General features: G+C 49.2%; 1 long non-coding RNA gene across 3 annotated transcripts; it reads right to left on the reverse strand.

Annotated features, from left to right (window-relative positions):
• Nucleotides 1-5,257: 5,257 nt before the first annotated feature.
• Nucleotides 5,258-22,338, reverse strand: LOC125623044 (uncharacterized). Of its 3 annotated transcripts, XR_012665114.1 has the most exons (5): nucleotides 21,667-22,333; nucleotides 17,911-20,704; nucleotides 10,126-10,436; nucleotides 9,539-9,725; nucleotides 5,258-6,214 (listed from the first exon to the last, which is right to left on the reverse strand). It is a non-coding gene; the product is annotated as an uncharacterized LOC125623044 (long non-coding RNA). The 3 variants fall into 3 exon arrangements; XR_007352893.2 differs by having other exon boundaries at nucleotides 10,306-10,436; nucleotides 17,911-22,338; XR_012665113.1 differs by having other exon boundaries at nucleotides 17,911-22,338.
• Between the last annotated feature and the right edge of the window lie 4,723 nt (nucleotides 22,339-27,061).

The raw sequence follows: 27,061 nt of genomic DNA on the forward strand, positions 1-27,061 counted from the left end.
TAACCCCTTGTGCAGCATCCACATGAGCTTTTTACTACTCTGCTGCATGTAAATGGCCTGGTGACTGAGACGTCTTCCTCCTGTGGGGGATAGATAATAAACGCACTCTTTTTTATGGCACCTTTCCTCTGTTGTTTCACAAGAAAATGAAAGTCAACGTGTTCCGGTTTCTGCTGAATTCACTCTTTAGCTTTGTTCAGTGCCTGGGAAATCGAAGATCAGTCCATTATTTCCCTTTATGACTAAGGACTTGGGCCCCTGCACAGATGTTGAGGCCACTTAAAAGTTAATGACTTTGTATGCTAAACCTTCTGGCTATATTTATTCCATGCATTTAAAAGGCTAAAGATAGGGTAAACAAATGCACAGCATAAGCAAGAGAGTCACACAGAACTGGAGTGTAGAAAAGAGAAAAGTTTTCCCCGATAATGCTTGTTAACCAGGGGTGGGGGTTGGGGCAGGGGCGGGGGCATCCTTCCTTCCTTTGACATATTCACTGTAAAGCCCCTGGTGCGTTAATGGCAAGAGCCCCTACCATTGTCAGAGCTTGGCCTTAGGCTTGGGAAGATTTGCATGCCATCTGACGAGGCTGGCTAAGAGAAGAGGTGTTCTCCATAACCAGTATGACATTCAGCCTCATTCATGGTCTAATTCTTCTCCCTTCCCCCCATGAATTATGTACTCTCCGTGTCCTGGCTTGTGCATAAAAGATCCATGACCGGGGAGCTGTACAACCCATTTTTTCCATGAGCAGGTGCAAAACATAATGTCCCTGATTTTCAAGTTCTGATTAAACTGTCATAGATACGGATCAACCTCAATAACTCCTTGCAACTGAGAAGGATGCTTATTACAGCACTGCACCCTCTGATACCATAGATAAGGGTCTTGCAGCACTTCAATTACCATCCCCTATTGTCAGGATTGGTTTAGTTACATCGGATGAAGTTGGTTCACCTGAAAGCGTGGGATGAGAGCAGCGGTTGAAGCTGGGCAGAATGAAGGCAGGTGCTGTGTAAGCTTCTTCTCCGATGCAGTCCTGCCAGCATTCCTCCATCCTGACCTCCATATCCCACTGCTACTCCAGACATGGACCTTCCCCGCACGTGCACACGCCAGCCCTGCAGCCCTTCCAGGCCTGGGAAGCCAAACAGCTATGTCAGCGTACCTGAGTCTACAGCCCCTGCCAGCCCAGCTGCCCCCTTCCCCTGCTTATATCCACTGTCGCATCTGAAACTGACATCCATCTCCCAGCTGCCTCTTTGCACCCCGAACTCGCTGCACCTTCGCCATGTAAGCCACCCAGCTGCAGGGACTCTCCACAACTGGGCAGGTCCTGCACCAGCTGCCAGGGTCCCCAGCACTTACTTTCCTCTTTTGGCGAAATCCCCTTTGCTGTCTAATGTGACTTAGGAGCTCAGGTCTCAGCTGGCCCGTGCCAGCCAACTCAGACTGCAAACTGGTCACTGCTGTGCAGACCACTGGTCCCAGGCCAGCTGTGGGGTTTTTTTTGCTGTGTAGACGTACCCTTAGAAACACACAGACAATTTTCCCTGGGCATTAGGAGTCTGGTTGTTGAGGCAGACAGGTCTATTCCACAATGAGAAGGGAAACGTGAGACAGCTACAGGGGAGGTTGTGAACTACGAGGGACCTGGATTATTGCTTTAAATCAGTGTTCATCAAAGCAGCTAATGAAGTGGCCAGTGATGGACAGATGTTTTCCAGAAGAGGAAGCCAACAGGCTGCAAGAGCTAGGAGCTCCCCTCTAAGACTGGGTATCAGAAACCACATTTGAGTTTTGAAATGAGAACCCATAGAAAGGAAATTAACCAGAAACTGCTCATCTCTATGACCCCAGCCTGCCCATCCCATATAAAGCTCCATCCCAGCCCATCACCCCTACTAGGATATGGGTACATAGGGGCTGGGGCCATTACCTGGGAAAGAAGGGGCCAAGGGCTTGCAGAATAAGCAGAGGAGCACCCCATAGACTAGGGATCATCGTGTTACCCCCACCCTCAGTGTGTCGGCCTAACTCACAGGTGGGAAGTCCTCACCTGCCTGGGCTTGCAGGAAGCTTTACCAGCAGCTCTGCAGACACTGAGCAAACTGAGCATCGATGGATCCATCTTGTGAAGGAAGAACTGGCTCCCAAAGCAACGAGTGAGAGCCGTCTTCCAACAGGTGCTCAGCTGAAGATGGAGTTCCAGGCCGGGCAGGGTTGGGTCCAGGCTCATTAGCCCAAGGGAAAACATAGCTGGTTGTTAAAATATGCACTCACACAGATGTGATGGTGTCACTGTTCTTTTTCTCAGACAAATGGAGCTTTGATGCTGGAGCCGTGAATGGGTTAGTCAAAATACTCTGCCAGACAAGCAGGTGATTGTCTGCTCCTCCATTCCCTTCTTTTCCTAAAATAGAAATCCCAGTCTCTCTGCGCATAAGCAGCAAACACTCGCTCAGCTTCCAATGTGAGAGAAGGCCCCCAGTGCTGTGAAAAGAATAGGGATAAGGTATTGGGGAGTGGGAGCTGCCATCTGGGTTTGCATCTGTGAGCTGCTGGCAAAGCACATATGGAGGATCCTTTCCTCTGCAGCATTCTTGGCCATGGAGCTACGGAACGATGGAACAAATGGGAAAATAGTCTTGAGATCAGCTGGTCGCTCTGTCGGCCCATTTAGTCTCAACCTCCCAGAAACCGCCAGACACTGACTGAAATCCAGAGAGCTCCAATTTAGACATTTCTGGGGTTTTCCTGTAAATTTGGATTTAACTGCCATAGACACTGGCAAGCTCAGGGGTAGGTGTATGTGTGTCATTAACCTAACTTGTGTTTGTTCCTAGACAGTGCACTGTTGAGGAGGTACAGACCGCACCGAGCCATGGTGTGCAATGAAATACCCCACTTAGTGTAGCCTCGTTGACACTCGGAGATGCATCCTCCCTCTGCTTCTGGCGGGTTCTCTAGTGTCATTGTCAGATTTGTCTCTATGACCCTGTGGAGGCTGCTCAGCCTATCAAGGAACAAAGACCATGCAAATTAGCAACAGCCCGACTGACAATGGGCAAGAAGAGTGGCACGTCTGCACCAGTGACCAGGAGCTACTTGGTTCAGTAGTGTGAGGAATAGGAGCTTCACGGACCCAGACCTGCTGCCTCTGTTCTTCCTTGCAGGCTACCGGTTTGAGGCCTTTTCTCCAGGGCTAACTGGAAACACGAGAAATCTGCCAGTGTTCTGGGCTCCAGGCTCAGTCTGGGGAGATCATGTAGAATCCAAGTGATTCGTGTGTGTTCAGAAAATAGCGATGGCACGAAAAGTCTCAGAATTGTCTTCTGTGTCCGTGGCTTCTTGGATAATGTCATTCTAAGCAAATATTTCTCTTCCGTTAACATCCATATTGCTCAGATCTCTCTTTCTCATAACTTCTTCGTGTGTGCTCGGGGAACTTTGGGGGGCCACGTGTGGATTTTCCTGGCTCTTCCCTGGTATCAGAGAGCAAACACTTTTGCAGGGAAAAAAGAGACGAGGAATGCATTTGTTTTCATCCCTGGCTTTCTAGCACAGGATCTTGAGATGTCTTTACCAGAACACACAGCTATTTCAAATACTTGACTTTCTGCATTTCTTTTCCGTGTGTGGGGGCTGATTAAGAGATAACAAGCTAAGAATGGGATTCCCCCATTGTCTGCTTGGGACACGACACTGTGAAGGACGTAGGAACAACATGACATGGAAGTGATTGGTTTCATATACAATATATGGCACCTATCTCGCGCTCTGAGCTTCCACAAATGCATGCAATTATCTCCCCATTGCAGGGGTTTCTTTAAAACGGGAAGACACATGTTTCTGATTGTCTGTGCCTGAGTTTATGCAAATAAATGAACATTTATGCTAATTTGCAATCTCCTGCCTTTTTGTCAGTGGAATTTGGCAGGCATGCTAACCCGAGGAATTGTCTTACTAAACTCTAGCATTGCCTCCTGGATCTCCCATGGGGCAGTGCTGATCTATTTTGCCCCCAATCCAGTGCTGTGGTTCAATCCACAGTTTAGCCTAGAGATTGTACTAGGGCACAGCCCTGCCTGGGCAGGGAGATGGGCTGGGTGATTGTTCCTCTGTTACAGCCCATGGTGTCAATGATGACTCAGGGATGAAAGGGTCCATGAGAGGTAAAAGTCATAATGTGAAGAGAGATCTCAGGGTCAAAGGTGGCATCCAAGCAGACCTGAGTTTGTAATATACTATGGTACCAAAAGAGACCAATGCCATTTTGGGTGGCATATACAGAGGCCTCCCCTCTCAGAGTCAGCAGGGGACAGTTCCTCTTCCCATGGATTCGGTTGACTGCGAAGTACCTTTAGCTCAGCTGAGCAAACACTGAGTCCCAGCGTCCGTCCGGTATTTGCAGAATACAGAAAGCACTGCATGTTGTGGGATATTGGGCTTAAACAGCAGTGATGGGATGAACCTAAGAGAATGTTTAGACTGAATATCCAAAAAATCATCTTATCAGTAAGGCCTGTTAGACTGCTGAATGGTTTCACTGGGGTAGGGGAAGCCTCATTGTCTGTGCACCTGACACTTGGCTTGGACCAGACACTCGAAAACACCCAAGGCTTAAATTCTCAGCGAGTATTTCCCGGAGCCCTGAGGCTCAGGGCTTCTGCCCGGCAGGAGGCACCAGGGCTTGGGGCTTCTGCCCCATGGGAGGTGCCAGGCTCATGGCTTCAGCCCCAGGGAGATGCTGGGGCTCAGGGTTTTAGCGCTGTGGGAGGCTCCAGAGCCCCAGTGGGAAATATTTACCAGAGCTCTACTCCGGACAGCTCCGGCTGAATTTAAGCCCTGAAAACACCATAGGAAACAATCCTGCCCTGGGTTGGGGATGGAGTCAGTGGCCAGCTGTAGCAGAGAGGTCCTTCGGTGTCTTCCACACTGAGGACTCAGGGGTTGACCCTCATCCTTTCCTCTAGTGGCGTCACACCTGCAATCCTAGCGGAGTCACTTGGCCGAGGTGATAAGCCAGGCCACAGTTACATTCTTTTGGCAGAACTAGACATTTTAAATCACATTCGGATGTGGCATCCTCCCTACCGTGAGCGGGCCCAGTGTCCACGCTCCTGACCGAATGATCAACCCCAGCAAATGAGGTTCAGAAATACAGAGACGCTGCCAGCAGGAGGCGCTCACAGGCCCCGCAGCGGCAACGCGGTCTCCCTCCAGACAACGGAGGGAGGCTTGTCGACAATGGAAATTTTTTCTTCTTTTAAATAAGATTAATTATTTATTCACACACAAAACACAGGTTACTGTTTGCTAAACAAATCTGTGCGCCCGTCTGTGCATGCGCCGAGTGCCCTGTTCCAAAACAAATCACCTCACAGCCATGTCATCACGCTTTTTCCCCTTTCCCATCTCTGCTTCTGGTCCTCTTGAGGACAACAGTCTCATCCCAAATGGGGGAGCAACGGGGGAAGGGTGGGGTGGAGATGGGTGGACCCTGACCCCAGACCTGGAGCCAAGGAGGGAGCAGCCACTCTGAGTTTTCCCCCAAAAGCCACTGCGTGGCTGCGGCAGATGCAGACTCCAGACCTCAGTGGCAGCTGTGGCCCAGCTCAGCCTCGATTTTCGGCAAGGGAATTCATTAGTACAAGGATCCATTGGCCATTTGCTTACCCCTATTGGGCCCATCCAAATCTCTGTATGCCACTTCTCCTCCTGTCTGGCAGAGCCAGAGTGGCTTCCCTGGCCTGGCATGCCCACACAAGGGGAAGGACAGGAAAAACCCCACAGAGAGAATTTTATATTTTTCAACTTTTGGTGATTCAGTTCATGAGGTAATTTTAGAAACAAATTCTGGGGTTGCGGCATTAGGAGCCTGTAGCTCTGCAGAAGCCCAGACAGCAAACGAAAGCCTTGCTGGGTTCTGTTATCACAACGCCACACTGTTAAATGTCCTAAGCAATCTTTTTTTTAAGGAAAACAAGTCTTTAGAAACAGAGGTGACCCCCGAAGTGATAAGTGAAGAGGTTCACCTGAAAGTCTGTTATCAGCCATTTGTGCCTGGCTCTGCCTCAGATTTCTCATTTCGATGTGACGGCAGCTGAAAATTGGATAGATACTGACTTCACCTCAGACAAGACTTTCTCTTTTTGTCTTCAAGGGCAACTTGAGTGCTTTCGCCTCTGAGGTCACAGAGAATCATCGGAGGCTGAAAAAAAGCATTTGGGAGGAAAAAATCACAATCACTGTTATTGTGTTTTGTAGCTTAATTATCAAAATATGCAACACACAAGTGAGGAAGTCTGGAAAAGCAGGGAATGCACAAGTGTCGGGTGGTTTCATTAAAAATGCACCACAGTGCAAGATTTCTTTGACAAGAATGTGCAGAAATTAATTTACAGCCACCTGACTGGAGCAATCCAAGCTGAAGTTCCATCATGCAGTCCACTTAAACTGACACCCGTGCACTGGTACCTGCCTGCATGACATGCATGCTGCAGATGCCAAGAATATGTTGGTGCTGAACATTTGGTTTTGAACGTGTTTTGTGCTCATGCAAAGTGCAGTCTGACAGCCCCGTAATTCACTTCCCAGTCCTCCCTAGGCAAAGAGCAGCCAAGACAGGGCACCAGGTTTTCCCCTTACTGCACCCTCCTTTCACACAGAGAAGGGCCCATTCTGTACCAGTCTTTTCCACTGCAGCTGCTAACGAAGTGCCAGTTGAGATGGTAATGTATGTGGTTCAGATAGCTGCTCTGAGTAGCTGGACGGGGACCCATCACATGACACACAAGCTGCCAAGAAGCCAGCAGATAATCACTTGGGTCACTGCTTGGCCTGGGCTGGGTTTGAGCTGAATGCTTGAGCCCACACGGTCTCCTGTTGCAGAAGGGAAGTGTCAAAGGGGCACATGCAATGAAGGAAAGCAAGAACACTATCTGGCTGTGGAACATGTTGTCAGCTCTGCAGGAAAAACGGTGTAGGAAAGCACGTGGGCTGGGGCTTTGAATCCGCAGTGTTAAGGGAGCTGAAACCTATGGATCCTGTGTTGGGGACGATGTACCACCTGCAGTGAGCCTATGGTGCAGGTGCAGTATAGGTGAGTTTGCAAGAGAAGAGGAGCGGGCAGAGGACAAGGGGCAGGGGGATAAAATCCACCAAAGGCAAGAGGGGAACCAGGGCAGGTCCCAGAAGCCAGAGAGGAGAGGGTGGCAAGGAGGAGAGGTGATTCCCAATATAAATGGCCACGCAGTGACCAAGGAAAAAGAGATGGTGACAAGGCCCTTACCCTCTCCCTTGCTGAGGAGTGGATCTTGCAGGAGTGAAGAGGGAGCTGGAGGAGAGGCAGCAAAGCCAATGGGTGCAAATGCTGGATCAGGGCATAAGACAGAAAGCAAAGGATCAGAAAGGCTGAGTCAGGATTATCAATGCCACAGACATGCTTCCGCAGGAATGTCAACCTCCTCTCCCTTTCCAAACAGAACGCAAGTGAATGGACAAAAGGAACATCCCCTAATGATCAATATGGACAAAGAACTCTAAGCAGGCCCTTGTGATCCCTCCAGTGTAAGTGTTGAACTGCTCTCCATGAAGGAGGGCAGTTTAGATCCTATATTAATTATCAGTGTGTCACAAAGCAGGTTGTGTCAAACAGAGGAGAGATTTCCCAGTGCACAATGCCAAAATAATCTGCACCACATTCTATGCTCCCATTGTCTTTGCTAACAATAGGTGACACTTTTATCCATTAATCCAAAAAAAAAAAAAAAATCCTGGAAAGGCTCTCCCACAGCCCTCTGGCAGGACTGCCGTGGAGTGTCAGCATTCAATACGAAGGCAGCAAGGAAAAGGGTTGTAAACGGAGCAGAGATGCCAAACAGACCATTGCACAGAATGCAGCTGGCTAATAGGAACATGCCTTTTCTTGTCTTTTCCTTCTTGCCCAGGTTTAAGCAGCCTTGCACAGCAGTGAGGATCCTTAACCATCCTTGCGTTGGAATTAAAACCATTGGCACCTGCTTACTCCGAAGAGTGTGAGGCATATCGGGCCCGTATGGACGCCTCCGGCTGACCCTATGTCAGTCATCAGGGTCACACCAAGTGTGCACTCGCAAATGAGGCATTGGTGGGGGATCGTTGCAAAAGTTCTGTCGAACTTCTTGGGGGGTGGAAAACTGGGGTTTCATCTCAACTAACATCTTCATGGAAAGTGGCTGTGTTCGTCAATAATTTCAGAAAACCAATAAAGTTTGGGGTTTTGAGTTTTGAATTTTTTGATGAACGGTCCAGCTGTTCCACTGACGATTTCACCAAACGATGAATGTGTTGTTTTCATAGACATTTTCTGCAGGGCAAAACATCCCACTACCCAGCCAGCGCTGGTCCTGTTGAAAGAGCATCACGCAAGGCTCAGACAGGCTCCTCCACACTGCACCGGTACTGGGGGTGGAGGGAGATGAGCAACCGTGGAGATGAAGCTGGGGAATCCAAGGCACAACAGACAACCATGCGATGCTTGCCACTCCCATGTCTGGAGTCGGGATGCAATGCCCAGCTACCCAAATGCTCTGCAGTGGGCAGTGCCTCATGTTGCTGGGGTTTATTATTGCACTGCCGTCGCACCTCGGGCTCCTGTCAGGGAGCAGGGCCTGGCTGTGCTTTGTGTTGTACACACCCCCCCCAACAGACTCTCCTTCCTCCCCGCAGCTGCAGCCCTGCAGGTGTGCAAGTGATAAAATCCGCATGATTTCTGCACAGCGCGTGGCCGAGACCTGCGTGTGTTAGTGCCCGGTCCGAAGTGCGGCGTTGGAGGGGATCAGAAAGGAGCCGGTATAGTGCTGCTGCAAGGTGACTCCTGCCCCATGCAGAGATGGAGGCATAAGGCTATTTCATAGCTAAGTGCTTCATTTGCCTGCTACGGATCACATTCAGCCCAGGCCTCCTTAGCCACTCCCATTCCCTGCCTTCCCTGCTCTGTTTACACCCTGCGCCCTTCAGAGTAAGCCCCTTGAGACATACCCTCAGCTAAGGGACCATGCCCTCTACCTAATCTTCGTAACGCCAGGCGAAGCCTCTGCTACCTGCGTGGTGACGTGCCCGCCCGTTGGGCCTGCTCTGCACAGCCCAGGCACTTGCAGGAAACCTGAGGCTTCTGCTGGGAGTTATCTTCGTTTTGCTTTTCTCAAATTATTCCAAACAGGAACATTCCCAGGAGACAAGACAAAGTATTTCCCTTTAAACCCCATTTCAGTTACCATAACAACTGGATGCAACCGTGTGTACGAATTCCTTCCCAGCACATGGGCTCTGGGGCAGGACAGTGCAGCGCTTTTTCAAACTATATTTTGCCTGATTTTTCTATAAACACCCACACAAAACGCACACAACACATTCACAAAATCAGACCTGGTAAATGAGAAGCACAGTGCTTTACTGACCTTCCCTTTGCTGCTATCGAAGGTGGACACTTCCTTTACAAACCGCAGCAGTAAAGGGAGACAGCTATATATTTGTATATCCTAGTGTCATTCACCTTCTCAATGTTCTGTGGATTGAGGAATCCCTGGGGACCAGGAGTGCTGAGCAAGCCCCCAAAGTTTCTGGAGACTGGGTGCACAGAAGCATCCAAAGTCACGCCACTACTTGGACCTATCAGACGGGTCTGAGGCTCTCGAAAGCACAGGCTCCCGGCAGGTTTCCAGCGCTCTTCTTGAGATTCGCTGGGGGAAACAAATACCACAAACATGGCATTATTTCACAGCTTCCATACTGGCGCCATAGTGTGGCAGAGAGAAAAACAGTAGGGGAGATAAGACTTAGATTTCCTGAGCTGCAGGAGGGTTAGGACATCCCAGGATTTCAGCTACAACTCGTGCTCCAACTAAGTATAGACACTGCCTCCCCTCCGTGGCTCGAGCTTCGTTAACTATCTGACGAACGCTTCCAGGTGTTTGAGGCCTGGCCTACCTTTCTGTGGATGCAGTTTTCACCTACAATGGGACCTGGGGGTGGAACTCTGGAGACGTGTGACTCTACTGCCTGATTTGCAGGTGGGAAACTGTCCACAAAAAGTGATGCCACCCTTAGAACTGTGTCCCTTAGAAAGCACAGAGAAAGTACCTTAAAACAGAAAGGTGCTGCTGATCCTGGCTATTTGAGAGCCCTTTCCAGCTCTCGCCTAAGTGCCGTTAGATCTGAAAAGTGGAGGTAAGCGCTACGGCTGCTGGCATCTACTGGGGATTTCCCGCTAGCCACCTTGGTGGTGCCGTTTTGGAGCACGGAGTCGTGAGCTGTACTCACGGATGCGGCATGTGTGTGACTCGCAGGGAAGATGTCCGTGCTCCATGGGCAGCCCCGGAGCAACATGGAGTACTGTGCAGCACATCGTTACAGGCCGTTCAGAGGCAGGTGACATCTGCAGGTCTCTTCACCTGAGAATGCACAAAAGGGAAAGTGAAACAGCCAGGGGAAGATAGGCACCCTGGTCCGGATCCTGGGCACCATACTTGGACAGGTACTTTTACTCAGTCATTGGGCAAAACTCCCACTAACTGCCCCATGGTCTGGCCCCAGAACATTCACATTTTCTCCCAATTTACTGAAGCCCAAAGTTAAATATTGACTCCTTCAGACTGGTAACCCCGCCTCTCGCTCTGGAGCTACTTCTTACTAGGCTGAGTGCTGACACAATCCCAGACTGCGTCCCCTGAAATACCGTTCACATTCATCTTTGGACAGCTTGAGAAATGTTTCCCAACCACAGACACAGCTTGAATGATTATGTCAGCTCAGTTACATAGTTTCCTGGATAACCTGCTTCAAACAAGACCAAAGTCTCCCCAGTCTCACTTTATTTCATACTTAGAGGGTTGTATATTTTTCCAATACTTGGATTTTTTTTCTTTCAAACCAACAACTGACACAGTTCTAATAAAAGGGAGAGTTCACAGAATAAACTTCAGCACATTAATTATTGAGAGATATAATCCAAATTTATTTAATGAATTAATAATAAGCCATAGGGGTATTTTAATAATGAAATACTTCTAGTTGTGTTTCAATAATTATGGCAGGCTTTCGTAATTACACCGCTGCAGTGAAAATAAAATCAAAATCAATTAAGTGGCAGTCATACTGTCCCAGGAGTGCCCTATGCTACTGTATCTAGCTCAGGTTTAAAGGGCCACTAGGAAAATCAATGTTGGTTTAAACTTCCAGTGTCTGACTGCCACTCTGCTTCACCCTTGGAATGAAATTAGCATTCTCCCCCGTGCATTACTGCTCCTAAAGATGAGAGAGGAAGCAGCTCCCTTTGGAAGGACTTGGAAAGCAGGCTCACTCTTACATTTATTTCTGAAAAACTCTCCAAGCTGGTGAGCTTCATGCAGCATGTAAATGGCTTGCTGTGCACCTCGGCAAATGGCTGGTGGCAGCACTGGTCACGATCAGAAATCCTGGGTCAGCCCCCAAATATCCTTGTTTCATACCAGTCTTCTAAGTAGTAAACGCCGGGTTCCTTTAATTTGTCTTCCCACTGAGGGCATCATGCTTTCCAGACTTTCTCTATGCCCAGGAGGGCAAGAAACATTTTTTCAAGGCAAGACGAGAGTCTTGCATGTTCACTTGACTACAGGAGCTAGGCATTTGAGGAAAGGAAAACTCCCAGTATTGTGAGGCACGTGATAAAGCCACAGCAATTTTCTCTGCCTGATGGCATGACTAGGGTTGAGTTTGGCTCACTGCCTCCTCGCTTGAGCCGCTCCCTAGAGCCCAGCATGTGCCTAGTGGGTTCAGTGGGTGGGGAACAAAGCCAATGTGAGGGAAGACCATGCAAATATCTCATGCCCGATTTCTAATAGTTTAAAGACAACACCCATGTAATATTGATCTGAAAAGGCAGTGCAAGTGGTAGCTTCTTCTACCCTATCCCTCCCCCAGCCCAGCTGCTGTACTCTGAAGCCAGCTGGGCCCCTTTAAACTTTTCATCTCACTGAAGGAAGTGAAGTAGGAGCTGGAAAGAGTGCCCGATTCTGCTTCTTGAGTCACGTTGTCATTTGCAGCAGCTGGGATGCTTCCCAAGAGCTGCTGAGCAGCATGGCTGGCTGGAGGGAAAACATGTCCTGTCGGCTGCTCACAGAGCACGAGGAGCTGAGTTCCAAAGAGACATTTCTGCTTCCCTGCTTAAGCCTGGCTACCAAGGTTTGGCAGCTTGGCTGGCTGGTACCTAACCTGGGATCACCCTACCTCACACTTCTGTGGAGCGCAGCTGTATTGCGAAGAGACAAGGGGTTTATCAGTTATACAGGAGCCTGGCTGTGATACAGTGATTACAGGAGCAAAGTGAAGTCCTTCCTGGATCAGCTTGCGCTCCGGAAGTGCAGTAACAGGGAACACATAGGTCAGCAGGAAAAGTGACACTGTGCTAAACTTCCAGAGCAAAGCAAATTGTGCTGGAAGCCGAGAGAGAGAGTCTGTCAAAATGAAAACAAACAGATGGAGTTGAAAAGGTTACCAGAAAATAATGGATTGTGCATACATTTCTTTCCAACGTTTTTTAGGAATAAGACTGATGTCCAAGGGTCCGGGCGCGGGTAACCCTTTTCTGTTCCATATATTTTATTTGGCATGCCATGAGAAGTGTCAGCTGCATGGTTCCCTGGCCCAGCTGTAGCCTGTCTTAGTTCCATCTTGGTACCAGGGTTGGGGGGACAATTGCTTGAGCTTCCTTTACTCTGTGCAGGGAAAGTTCCCTTCTGCAGCTGGCCAGTTGCGGCCCTTACCACTTTCCATTTTTTGTGTTTAGACTTAACAGCAGTTAGACCCCTCCACACTCCTTTCCATAGCTATCAGAGCAATTCCTCCCTGAAACAAGCTGCAGACTAGGTGCTTCTAGCCAGTCATTGGCTTGACATGGAGGACTTGACAAAGATATAGCCCAGAGGCAACAAAAGGCTGGTGGGTAACATAAATAGGAAAGGGGGAGGGGTGGAATTTTTCTGTGTCAAAGATAACAGCCTTAAACTGGCAAAGGGAAAATTCAAGTTCTCCATTAGGGCAAAGCATTTGTAATGAAGAGGTCAATCGGGCAACAGAATAATTTATCCAGGGAAGTTGTCAGGGCTCCATCACCAGAGGTGTTTGAGAGCAAATGAGATTTGACATGTAGAGGAATAGGGAAGAGGGACTCCTGTGCTGGTGTGAAAAATACTTTTGTGCCTGAAGGAAATTTGCAAACAGGCAGTGGCAAATGTTGAATGTTACCGGTTCCCCTTTTGTGTGTGACATTTTCTGCACAGCTTTAGCATCATTGTAACATGTGCTCAGCTGAGAAAAGTTGCAGATACAGCTCCAGTGAGGAAAAATAGATAGCACTTAAATATTTGTGTCCAGTGTAATTTACAGAGAGACCGATGTTATCTGTGACTTAATAACGACCATGTAATACATGCATCCTGCTATAGCATGCTACTGGCCATCACTGACTCAGAATGACAACAGCTTTCCACGGTGGAGTCACAGTGCCTTGTTAATAACTCTCCGTTTGGACCATGAATGTAGAATAATGCCCTACACTTTCTGAGGGAGAGTTTGACAGAACAAACAACCTGTACGGCAGTTTCGAGGACAAGAACGCTGGCTCGGATGGTGGTTAAATGACAGTAGCACCTAGAGGTCCCAGTGAGCACAGGGCTCACATTGTGATCTGTAAAAACCCACCAGTGAACTCGATCTAAGAGAGTTGAACATGGGAGTTTCCTTGCCTGGAGTGTAGTAATTAAGCTCAGTAGATCCAAACTATTTGCAGGGAATAATTTAAACCACAAATTTTGCAAAGAGCGATAGGGCTAATTATGCACAAGTAGACTTCAATTTCAAAGTCTGTGTGTTTTATTCAAAAATGGGTCATAAGAACGTATTTCAGCCCATTGATGGCTCATGAACTCTGCATTGTAACGATTGCTTTGAGCATTCTGCTATGCATGCTGTGTGACTGGTCATGTAAGTCACATGGTATTTTTATGCTCTCTGATTGGTGACAGATGATTAAAACCTGCAAAGAGCTTTGACGGTCCCATGAACAAGTCAGGCATAAATACTCCATGTGACTAGATATTCATACATGCTTGCTCAACCCAGGATTGCTGTTCTGAGAAGAACTCTCCTGGTGTGGACATTAGGACTCAAATACAATTTGAACCGAGTTAATGGTTTTATTCAACCCAACAGTTCATGGATATTTTTGCAGCCCTTGCAGAGCTCTGTAATTCCCCTGTTGCATTCCAGAGCCTATGCATATTTAGCAGCTACAAGGTGGTTACCAGTAAGTCCTACTTAGTTACCTCTTCTCCATGGAGAAACCCACAGAGAGACCAGGCAACTCCAACTTCCCAAAGGTGATCTCACAGAGCTTCCCAGTGATCATCCCACATTAGGAGAAGGAAGTAGCCAAGGGCACAGGCTGCCAGCCCCTGCTTTCCAGAGGTACCCAGCCTCACAACTCCACCTGAAGCCCAAGAGGAGCAGTTGGCGATCAGCACCTCTGAACAATTGTTGCTGTGTGCTGTGTCTGTTGAGCAGCTGTAGGGTATCACCTGTCGGGGAGCCCAGCGGAAGTTAATGCTGAAGCAAGTGTTGCCTGTTGACAGAGGTGTCAGTTAAGGATGGTGCCAGAAAGAGAGAGAGACAGATGCCCTGCTCCTCCTATCCTGCCCATGTCCCCTCCCTCGGAGCTCCAGCAAAGGGGATCCTGTGGGGATTCAACCACTTCCTCCCACACCTGCTGCCACTCCCTGTGTCAGCTGCTCCTGAGCCCCTCTGCTCACCGTCCAGGCCCATGCCGTTCCAAGAGCAGCCATACGGTTTGGGGCCTGGTATTAGAAAGTGTAACCTGCACAAGGTGTTTTCATTTCTCTCTTGCACATTAGGGGCTGGGTAGGGCCAGAAACACCTTTAACAAGAGCTATAGTGACCCCCACAGTGGAGTGGAGGAGATGAACACAGCGAAGGCCATAGGTTGGCCGTTGGCCGACAGGGGATGGATCATTTGACGGTTACCTGCTCTGTTCCTTCCCTCTGGGGCACCACTGGCCACTGTCGGCAGACTGGATTCTGGGCTAGATGGACCTTTGGTCTTGACCGAGGATGGCTGTTCCTACGGTCTTATGTTAAAGCTGGGGAAAGCCAACAGGAATTAACTTGGTGCATGAGGAAAGAATGCAGGAACCTGTGCAGATAACGTGTGGCTTTGGTGCACATTAGCTGTGTTTGCAAATCCACCCAGGATGGATAATCCATGGGCAGGAAATAATATTTATTCATTCATATTTTCCCCTCTCTCTAGGTCAACTTCTCCATTCTGTCTTGCTGCGATTGGTTGTCCTTAAATAGACTGAAGTGCTGTTCAGTAGGTCAATCCATTTCATCAAGTCATCCGGCTTGACCTTTTGCAGTATAAGGCAATGCAATTTATACTGCAAGTGAGAGTGCCTTTAAGCACTGCACTCATCCAATTTCTAGCCAAGAGAAAATGAGGGAGGGCTAAGAGCCAGCAGCAGGTTGTTCTAACCTCTGCTTAGTGGTGGGGCCCTTGTTATAGACATGTCAGTGAAATGTCTTAGATAGAGCTCTCTAGCAGGGAGCTGGAACAGAAGAAGCAAAGCCTGGGCCTGACCCTACAAACTCTTGCTCAGCCCCAGAACAAGGGACTGCAGGAGCTGGCCCCTGGAATGGGCTGCTATGCTGCACAGTGATGAAAGTCCACAATCCAACCCCCATTGCAAGCTTTGGCTCTGAGGGAGCTGCCCCGTCTGTGGGCTACAAGCATCAGAGCGTGATGGGGGCCCCCATGTCCTCCCACTTCTGCGGGGTGAGCTGATCAGTTTGCGATTGATGCGCCTCCCCTGTCAGCACGGCTCACGGCAGTGTCCAGCCCGGAGCACAGAGCACCGTCCCCACTGGGGAGAGGAGCAGAGAGCAAAGGCCCTCGCGTACAGACCCACCCTCCCTTACGCCCTGGCCGCTCCAGGAGCAAGCCAGGCTCTGCGCAGAAATTGCCAGCAGCCTTGGGCTCGCCAGGGGACCGCGTGTTTTGGAGTCAGGGCTCCCCATCGATGTCACCTGAACACCAGCCCCTGGGGCCTGGTAACACCAGAGGCTCAGCCAGCCTCAGCCAGCAGCACCGCTCCTCCGGCTACGCCTTACCCATGCAGCCCGGCCCAGCACTGACTCTATTTTACATGAACATCTCCAGGTGCCCGCACCTCCGGCTCATGGCACACACCTCGCTCCCATCGGCCATTGCCAATCAGCAGACAGAAAAAGTGGTGGAGTTTTTCCCTACCTACCAAGTTATGTACATGAAAAAACCCGTAATCCAATAAGTAATTGCCTCTTTATGTGTGTGGTCTTATCTGGCCTTATCTCCTCAGACCATGTCGGGCATCTCATGTTCATAATCCATTTAGATTCTCAGATTAGAACCGACTACATAAAGCAGATAGATGGCTTCCCCTTTAATACCTTCTTTACAAGAGTTTTCTTTTTCTTCATAAATCAACCAAACAGTCTGGGGGCACTGGCAGGAGCAGCACATGGGGGGAAAGCCGTTACTGATAAACCCGAACATCGGAATGATTCTACATTGCAGCCATGACTTCAGAACTGCTCTCTGCTGTGGTGGTAGCCCAGATTTCCAGCCAGGCCTTGCCCCAATCTCCTCTAGGGTTTGCACAAAACGGAGCATACACACCAATGCACCTGAGGAGACGTGCCACTTCTTCACATCTCAGCCCCACTGCTGGGTCAGTGTCCTCTGAATATGGGGACTCACAGCACACAGGACAAGCGCATGGAAAGGAGGAGGCATGAGGGAGGGAAGCAGTTTACCTGGATTGTGCCACTCTTCTGGCAGAGCCACATGTGGCCTGGCCGCAGCCTTGGGAGCTAGGACTCCTGGGTTCCAGTCCTGCCTCTCACACTGACTTGTTCTCTTGCACTAGACAAGTCACTTCCCCGCTACCTCAGTTTCCCCTTCCCTAAAATAGGACTAACGCCCTGCTTAGCTGACCGAGATGTGAGAGTTAGTCAATATTTGTACAGCTGCCTGAAGAGGTAAATCAGTATGTGAGAGAGAAATATTCACCGACATAGACCGTGTTCCACTGTAGTTTAATGCCAACGGCTGGGACAGCATTTGTGTGTCTCCTCCAAACTCCCAGTGCTGCTGCATGCAGCGGGGTTAACAGCTGGGTTGCACAGTCCCACGGAGGGTGCCAAGGCTCTTCCCTGCCTGCATGTGCCTTCCTCCCAGTGAGCTGTCATCTGGGATAGCCGCTCCACGGGCAGGCTGCCCGGGATGGGGACGGAGCGCTACGTTAGAACCTCGGCCTTCCCACTGCTGCTTTTCATGTCTGTCCCTACGTCATCGTTTATCTGCCAGGACCCAAGAGGGATAAATCTCCTGGGAGAAGCTGAGCATGAGAGACGCAGCAGCTGCAGGGAGGCTGGGCAGGGTTCCTGGCCTGTCTGCAGTGCTCTCATGTGCAGCTCATAAGGGATGGGCAGATGCACGTTAGCCCAGAGTAGCAGCGAATGTGCAATGTGCTGAGCAGGTTACCCCTCCTTGCAGCGTGTCCCCGGCCGCCAGCTCCACCGTGACCTCTCTCACCATCACGTTAGAAGGGTCCATGTACAGATAATTGATGCGTTTTTAACTTGCAAATGCAACACCAACTTCCCTCAGGAACGTCTAATTCACATTTTAAGTAACAAAAGGGCTCAAATCCCTTTCTTGCCTACTTAGTCATGCTGCATTTGGTATAAGCGAGATGAAATGCTAAGCTCAGGGAAGATCAGAGAGAAATTGTATGATTTCCACATTATAGGATAATTCCATGGCTGACTTACCCAAATGTGCAAGATGAGACACCGCACTCAGACGGCATCCACAGCTCACAGCTGAACTCTGCAGCTTCCAGCCTTCAGAGAATGGAAGAAGGAGATAATAGGATGTGGGAGGAATAATGGATGGGGGTCTTGGAGCTGCAAGAGCCAAACGAGCCATAGAAAGGCAGCAAGCGACGAGGATGCGCCGACAACATTGTCTGCAGCACAAAGGGGACGTCCTTGCAGCAGCACGTAGTCACTGCAAGGGATTCATGGAGACAAACTGTTTGGAAGGATTGAAAGAGTCTGGGGAGGAGACACTTGCTGTGTCTCAGAGAAACCGCTACGCTGAGCAGGCGCGCATGTTCCGTGGGCTTTTATTAGCCTTCATGCTTCAGGCCACAAACTGCCTGCCTCCGGTTATCAGGAAGGAAGCCCACATCCATAGCCTGGAGCACTAGCAGGTGACGCTCCTTCCTCCCAAGCATCATGCACCGGCATGAGCAGGCACAAGAAGCCACAGCAGAGGCGCTCCCGACGGCGATTCATTGGCTCCTGTCTGACAGACGTTTATTCCTTGCACCCCTAGCTGCAGGGACCTCTGCAATAAAGCAGGTGCTGGGGTGCGCCACTCTACACAAGCTCAGCACTCACCCACCACACAAGATTTTTGCCACTGCTAGGGGCTGGATCAGAGCCCAAACCTGACCATCCGCTCCCAGAACCCCAGGGAGTGAGCCAGGCCACTCCACAAGCAAAGGCACCATGAGCTCTCCACCAGCCCAAAGGCAATCAGTCGCCCCGCCACGTAGAGGTACAAGCCAGGAAACACGCTATTTGTGAGCAAGGGCACCAGGCTGCCCCCACCAAGGACAGTTCTGCAGGTCAGGACATCACACGCGCGCTACGAGAGAGGAGTGAGAATCCTGGAGCCTTTGCTCCAGTTCACAGCATGCTCCCTGCCCCTTGCCCAGTGCAGCCCTGACGCTGAGCCTGGAGCGCGTTAGGGACAGTCATGATCTCACACAGGGTTACTTCACCCCATCAATTGCATTGTTATTTGTGATCTCACTGCTTTGGAGCTATGGCCAAGTCCATATTAGAGCTGCAGCTTCAGTGGCTTCCAGCTGCTGCCATCTTGCCCAGAGAAGGCTCCCTCTGGTCTCACCTGGTGGAACAGCATCCTACCGGCATGTGGGTCCAGACGAAATCCTGCTGGCAGCAGTCCCGACACACACGTACAGCTGGTCCAGCCACTGAACAGGAGGCTCCATCCCTGGAAAAGTCCCCAGGAGGGTCCAGCCACAAAGGACAGCTATACTGAGAAGTGCAGGGTCTGCATTGCTAGGCTATCCGTTCCTGAACCCCTTCCAGAAGAGACACTCGCAGCCACTCATCTCGAAACCCAGCACAGTGTAATTATCAGCTTGGAAGGTATCCAGCAAAGCATAAAAGGAGACACATGCCAGTTGTTTAGGTATATCAGTGCCCTGCTAATTGTGTTTGATGGGTATTTCAAGAGGGGTTTACAGTATTTTCCTTAAGTGCTGTTATGCTGAACTCCTTCCTGGATCCGATGAAGTGAGCTGTAGCTCACGAAAGCTCATGCTCAAATAAATTGGTTAGTCTCTAAGGTGCCACAAGTCCTCCTTTTCTTTTTGCAAAGACAGACTAACACGGCTGCTACTCTGAAATCCTTCCTGCATGTTTCCCTTCCCTCCGTGTCTGGCCACCAGCTGCTGCGATCAGGGAGCAGTGGGGAGATTTTCTGTTGTTTTCTGAAATGATTTGACAAAGGGTGTGTTAGAAAAGAGAGGCACCAGGGCCTGGCTCTGGCCTGCATCCTGGGTCGCCATTTAAACCCATGCAGAGCAAGCACCGAGTGGGGTGACATGCCGCCAACCCAGAACAGCCGTAGTTCACACCCACTCTGCCTAGGTGTAAATGACTCCACGCGGGGCAGGACATGAGGAGCCAAGGGGACACACACCACTCTCCAGCCAAACCCCCCGCCTGTGGAACCAAGGTTTCTGCCTCATTCCACAGCTGCTGTCTCCTCTTTTCATTCTGTTCTCTCCCCTTCGCCCCAACGTGCTCTGAACCCGTCTGCTCCGTCTAGCTATCTCCTGTCTACTGCACCTCCCACCACGGCATCTAGGCTCCTTCCTGCTCCCCATCCCAGCAGGAACTGCTACACACAATTATCACAAGGTAACCGGCTGGGGGTAGCCTTGTGCCTCCTTTGTTAATAGCGGCTTAAGAGCCCCACTTTGTATGCTCTCCTAGTGTTCCTTCTCTCTCACATTCTGAGTCTCTGGAACAAACCCACCTTTTGTATGTGCTGGAGCAAAGGCTCAACAAATGGATTTTCCCTCATCTTCAGATATTGCTACCAGCTTAAGCAAAGCAACAGGGTGAAAAACACAAGCCATTCATAATTAAACTATTATCTTGCAACTCACCCCCCCCCCGCGCAAACCATTTAGCCTTGAAGAAAAATTCCCCCCACCACTGTATTCAGCTCAATTCTGAAAGCCTAACAGCCTGAGCTGTAACCAGATAGTCCAGATACTTATCTCAGCAAACCAGAAATGGTGGGAAGCGGCAGCATAAAGGGAGCTTTGTGAGTCGGGCATTGTTCCCATGCAGCTCCCGCGCGGCAGCCGACGCTGACTCACAAGCACCTGTACCGTCCGGAGTTCCAGGCCTCTGCACCATGCTCGCTGGGCATGCAGTAAACATGAAACCGTTTCAGCTGGGGCAAAGAGTTGTGGGTCTCTCGCAGAACGGGGCAGGGGAGAGTTTGCTGTCTTCTCTGCGAATGGAAAGAGTAAAGTTTTGCCTATGACTAAAGTTGCAGAAGATCATGAGTCTCACAGGTGTGGCAGGCTGAGAAAACAGGCAGAAAACCCAAGAGTTTTGTGCAACACTCCCTTCCTCTGCCCCAGCCCACCAGATGTCAGCCTCTGGGTTCACTCGGCATAAGACGACAGCATTGATAAAAACCTTCTTTCTGGTGAGCTGCATGCAAGCAAAGCGAATGGGACCGAACAAGATTTGTTTCCTCCTGCCGCAAACCCAGCAAAATGCCTAGCTGGCCAGTGCATGCCGGTCTGCATTCGGGCACAGACCCTGGCTCCTGGCAGTTCGTGGGTAGCATTCTGCATTTGCTGACAATGCAGTCTGGGAATCTCTGCAGAGCCCTCCAAGGACCAGGCAGGGGTCCCTCACAGGCCTGAGTCCTCTGCCACTGCCAAACGAATCAGTGCTTCCAGGTACCTCCGGCTCTCTGCTCCCTCCCACTGCCGCCCGTCACTGACCTTCCTCAATAACCAGATGTCACCCAATGAAATTAACAGGCTGCAGGTTTAAAACAAACAAAAGGAAGTATTTCTTCACACAAGGCACAGTAGCCTTTGGAACTCATTGGCAGGGGATGCTGTGAAGATCAAAAGTAGAACGGGGTTCAAAAAAGAACAAGATAAGTTCATGGTGGATAGATCCATCAACGGCTATTAGCCAAGATCTTCAGGGACACAAGCCCATGCTTTGGGTGTCCCTAAACACTAACTGCCAGAAGCTGGGACGGGATGACGGGATGGATCACTCAATAATTGCCCTGTTCTCTTCATTCCCTCTGAAGCATCTGGCATTGGCCACCGTCAGAGACAGGATTCTGGGCTTGATGGAGCATTGATCTAACCCCACTATGGCCAGTCTTATGTTCTTATTAGCCTGGTCGTGCTCAGTTCTATGGGCTGTATCCCTTTAACTTACCTCCCTTTGGTGACCTCGCTTTAAATCAAATGCCCCTCTGTATAGTCCCATGGCAACGGAACAAAAAGAAAGTTTTTAAAAATGCAAAGTCATTTGTGGGCGCAAGGTTTTCTCTGTCCTCCTCAACAGAGCAAAAGCTGATATGATGCTGCACTCGGCCTGTCTCCACGTGCACGTTATTTGGGACAAATCCAGAGCTGGTATAAGTGGTTGCAACCACAGCAGGGACAGCTGCTGCACCAAGCCTGAATCTGGCCCTTTATGATTTATCCCTTATTTGGCATTTCTTTGTGCATCACTCTTGGCCACATTTTCACGTCTTCCAGGTTTGCAGTCATTGCCCTTTGACTCATGTTGCTCATTTAGTGCATCAAGAGACCATCCCAGAGTGCAGGGTCTCTACAAAAGCAGCCCTCTCTCTCCTTTGCACAGTTAGGCCAGGAATATCTCTGCCCAGAGCAGCAGACCATCTAGCAATTCTCTCAGCCGGATGAGTACAAGGACTGGGAACAGGGCCAGCATGATGACATCTGTCATGACGTCGGTACTGTGTGACTCAGACTCAGAAGCACTGGAGGAAGAGCACTTCCTCGTCCAGTCAGGAGCGGTTGCAAAGGCACATGCAATCCTTGCAGACACCCGGCTCTCCATTTCGTATTTCAATAATGCTGCCACAAACATTTACTGTCACAAAAGAAGTTATTCAAACACAATCAATTAGGTGACTAGATTAGCATATTTTTCATTGTAATATTATAACAAAGGGTATATTCCTCCCTGTGATTGTATTTATAGGCTTTTGGAGCTAATATTTGTTTAAATGATTAATATGTTTTTCAAATGCATGTGACAAGTGTGGCAGAAACGTTTCTCTTTCTGCAAACAATACTGTAAAAGGAGAGTGCTCAGGAGTCCCCAGGAGAGCTGCCTTCCAGGTGCCACTGAGTTCTTTAACTCTTGCAAATTACATTTTTTGATGATAAGGAATTCCAAGGGAAGGGCTTTCCAGAGCAGTGTTTAGAACTGTGATTGGCGCTCCAAGCACTTCCCACCAGCCCTGAATGATCCCTGGGTCACAGCACTCCAGAGAGCTTCCAGCTGATCTGCTTGGAGCTGGATTGTTTTATTTATTCAGAGTTGCATGTAACTCAGAGTCATAGAATATAAAGCCAGAAGGGACCACTGTGAGCATCTAGTGTGGTCTCCTGTAACGCAGGCCAGAGCATTCCCCTGAGTTAATTCCTGTTTGAACTAAAGCATCTCCTTTAGAGAAATATCCCATCTTGATGTTAATCATTGGAACAATTTACCAAGGGTTGGGGTGGATTCTCCATCACTGGAAAATTGTAAGTTATTCCCTCACTGTTCGGACTTGCACCTTATTTCTAGTCTGACTTTGTCTAGCTTCAGCTTCGCACCATTGGATCTTGTTATGTCTCTGTCTGTGAGATGAAAGAGCCCCCGATTATCAGATTCTGCTCCCTGTGTAGATACTTCTAGACTGTGATCAAGTCACCCCTTAACTTTGACTTTGAGAAACTAAATAGATTGAGCTCCTACAGTCTTTTCCCATATGGCATTTTCCAAACCTTTAATCATTCTTGTGACTCTTCTCTGAACCCTCTCCAATTTTTCAGCATCCTTACTTAAGTGCAGACACCAGAACTGGACACAATATTCCAGTCGTTGTCACACCTGTGCTAAATACAGAGGGAATATAACCTCTCTACTCAAGATTCCCTTGTTTATACAGCCAAGGATTGCATTAGTCCTTTTGGCCACAGCATTGCACTGGGAGTTCATGTTTAACTGACTAGCCACCATGACCCCAAAATCTTTTTCAGAGTCCTGATACCCTGGAGAGAGGTCCTCATCCTGTAAGTATGGCCTATACACTTTGTTCCTAGATGTATGACTTTCCATTTGACCTTGTTAAAACGCATATTGTTTGCTTATGCTCTGCTTACCAAGCAATCTGGATCACTCTGTATCAATGACCTGTCCTCTTCATTAATCACCACTCCTCCAAGTGCCCATAAGTCAATGCATCATTGACCAACTCATGAGAAATCAAGGCTCAGGACTAGGGTGACCAGATAGCAAGTGAGAACAATTGGGACAGGGACCGGGAGGGTGCTAGACTTCTATAATAGACAAAGCCCCGAGTATTGGGACTGTCTCTATAAAATCGGGACATCTGGTCACCCTACTCAGGACAGTCATGCAGTGATGAGGCGTGCCCCACACAGGCCCTGAATGGGCTAATGTGGGCCTACAAGGCAATTAACAGACTAGGCTGTTCCTGGAGGGCAGGAGCCAGGCTTAACTGATCATGAAGCCAGCTGGGCAGGAGCAGGCTGATTAGTAGAAAGCCAGGAAGTGTGTAGCAGAAAGGGGATGCAGGGAACAGAGAGGGAGTGAGGAGCAAGCCCCAGTGTTCCTAAGCAAACTCGGAGAAGGCTGGGAAGAGAGACTCCAGAGAAGACGCCCTGAGGGTCAGCAGAGCCTCCAGGAACAAGGCCTTGGGAGGCAGCCCTCTGTGATGGAGTGAGGAGGAACTCTGCAAATCCCAGGGGTAGGGCAAAATATGTGCAGGGGATTGATTCTGGGCAGGATAGAAGAGTTTTGTTCCTGTCACTTTGGACATTATTGCCCCAGGAGGGGACTGAGGTTTGTGTGACTTGGGCAGAGGGCGGAGCCGTGGACAACTCAGCAAGAAGCAGATGGCTAGCTGGCAGCTTCGGAGACAAGGACCCCTTTCAGCATCACACCTTGACACAAGCAGGCACTGTGGGTGGGGAGTACCCACGTGTTACAGTTTTTTCCTCAACACTTTGCATTTACAGAGTGCTGCCATGCTAAGGGTCAGGGTGTTTGGGCACATGTTAGCTGCAGCATCTATCTGTATGCACGTTAAATGCTCTCCGTTCGTTGTTCCTTATGTAGAAAAGTGGATCCCTAAAAGCTGCGTGATCTGTATGTTCTCACTCCCTTTGCTTCTGCAAAGCTTGGATTCCAAGATGGAATGAGAACAAAAACTCAGAGAGAGGCAAATGCACAAAGCGTAAATGTGATGTGTCTTCAACTGGGAAACGACCACTAGAGGCAATGGAGCTGCGGCATTGAGAGGTGAGCCCCTATCAATCTGAGCCAGAAATCACTGACTGATCAGCAGCCATCTTGAGTTACTTTACCTGGATGGGCGGAGCAGATCATCTCTGATAGAACTGTCCTTTTGCATTTGATAGTCTTCCCTCTAATTGGCTTATATCTGCTAAATTTCCACCCCAAAGAGGTGGGGGCAGAGTATGCGGGGGGGTCAATTTTAAAATATGCTGTTTATTTTATCCCCTCTGCAAAAGTTTGAAAAAGTTATGAATAAGCCTCTTAATCCCAGCTGGTCCCACGAGCCAGCTCTCTGACAGTGCTGTTTATTGACTCACATGTCTGCACTATTACCTAGCGTCCCAGCGCTCAGAGGCAGACTGTTTTCTGGGACAGTCTGGCTATAACATACCTGGAAGGCAGCCTCTTCTACCTGCAGCGTCTTTCCAAATATGAAAAAGACTCAATGTTTCCACTGGCAAGGCCCTCTGTCTTCAATAACCTCCTAGAGTTTGAAGAAAGAAGCTGGTATTCACGAGACCTTGTGATCAAAGGGGAAAGGGAAAGCCCCAGCCCCAGATGCAGATGCTAATTCTAGACATTGAACTTTTTTAAACAATGACAACTGAAATGTTATTTACATTCTAATCAGCTGTACAAAGAAACAGAAAGTGTTTAAAGGGGAAGGTATAAAAGTCACATATATGAGGCTAAAATTACAATCAATTGTAGGGAAAGCTCTGGTTTTGAGTCTGATCCTGGAGTAATGTGAAACCTACCTGAGTAAAGGCTGCAAGAATAGGGTCCTGTATTAGTGACCCAGTCTGAAAAATGTCCCCTGCAGTTAGAAAGTGACTTCTGGCCATGTGTCGCTGGATGAGAAGTGTCTGAACAAACTCATTCTGTGACCTTGTGCAAACTCACCAGTGGCTCGGTAGCTCACATGCCAGCTGATAGCACAAAGCTGATTGTAACCCAGGTCTGTGTTAACCCAGACCCAGCACAAGGCCTCTTCCAGCTCTCTTCCCCCAGTCTCAACATTGAGGATCTGCTGGTTCAAGTGCATCATAGACATTTTCTCTGCTTTGATGCATATTATAATCCAGTGAGTTTAAAGGAGTGGAGATGGTGCCGGAGACCTAGAAGAGTTCTTTACACTCCAGGCCCATCTCAGCAGCGGGAGTCCTTAGTGGGTTTCCAAGGAGGTGATTGGCATCTTTCAATACCTTGGAACAACGGCACTTGATCCTGGATGGAAGTGGTGAGAAGAGCGTAGGCTGGCTAAGAAGGGATACAAGACACTGGACTGCTCCAGGAGGGACCCCCACTCTGGGCACTGGCTCTGTCCCTGCATAAATATGGGTGCACTCCACCTTCTCACTAGCCCCCAAGACTGGACATTAACCAGCCTTCTGTGTGTGAGCCCCACTGCCCACGACAGTCCCTGCCACCAGCACAAGGCTCCAGTAGGGGCTGGCAGTGAAAAAGTCACCCTGGAAAATGCAACTTCAAGAGAAAAAATAAACAAGGAACTGTAATGTTTGCGGGGTGTTTGTTAATTCTAAGCCAGAAATACCCTTTACACTCAAGGGTTCATAGATTCCAAGGCCAGCTGGGACCATTGTGATCATCTCGTCTGACCTCTTGCATAGCACAGGCCAGAGAACCGCCCCCAAATAATGCCTAGAGCAGAGCATTTAGACAAATCTTGATTTTAAAATTGTCATTCTGAATTTGTCTAGCTTCAACTTCCAGCCATTGGATCATGTTCAACCTTTGTCTGCTAGATTGAAGAGTACAGTATTAAATATTTGTTCCCTGGGTAGGTACTCACAGACGGCAATCAAGTTACTCTTAGTTGTCTCTTTGTTAAGGTAAATAGGCTGAGCTCCTTGCATCTATCACTGTAAGGCAGGTTTGCTAATCGTTTAATCACTCTCATCACACTTCTCTGACCCCTCTCCAATTTATCAACGTCCATCTTGAATTGTGGGCACCAGAAATTGACACAATGTTCCAGCAGCGGTCGCACCAGTGCCCAATACAAAGGCAAAATACTCCAACTTGAGATTCCCCTGTTTATGCATTCCAGAATTGCATTAGCTCGTTTGGCCACAGCATCACACAGGGAGCTCATATTCAGCTGGTTAGCCACCACAACTCCCAAATCTTCTGAAGAGTCCCTGCTTCCCAGGACAGAGTCCCTCATCTAGGAACAAAGAATATAGGCCTTACTCACAAGATATGTACCTTTACTGTTAGCCACATTCAAACATATTGTTTGCTTGCA

The sequence above is a fragment of the Caretta caretta genome, chromosome 15, assembly GCF_965140235.1.
Source record: "Caretta caretta isolate rCarCar2 chromosome 15, rCarCar1.hap1, whole genome shotgun sequence".
In the NCBI taxonomy this organism is placed as follows: domain Eukaryota; kingdom Metazoa; phylum Chordata; order Testudines; family Cheloniidae; genus Caretta; species Caretta caretta.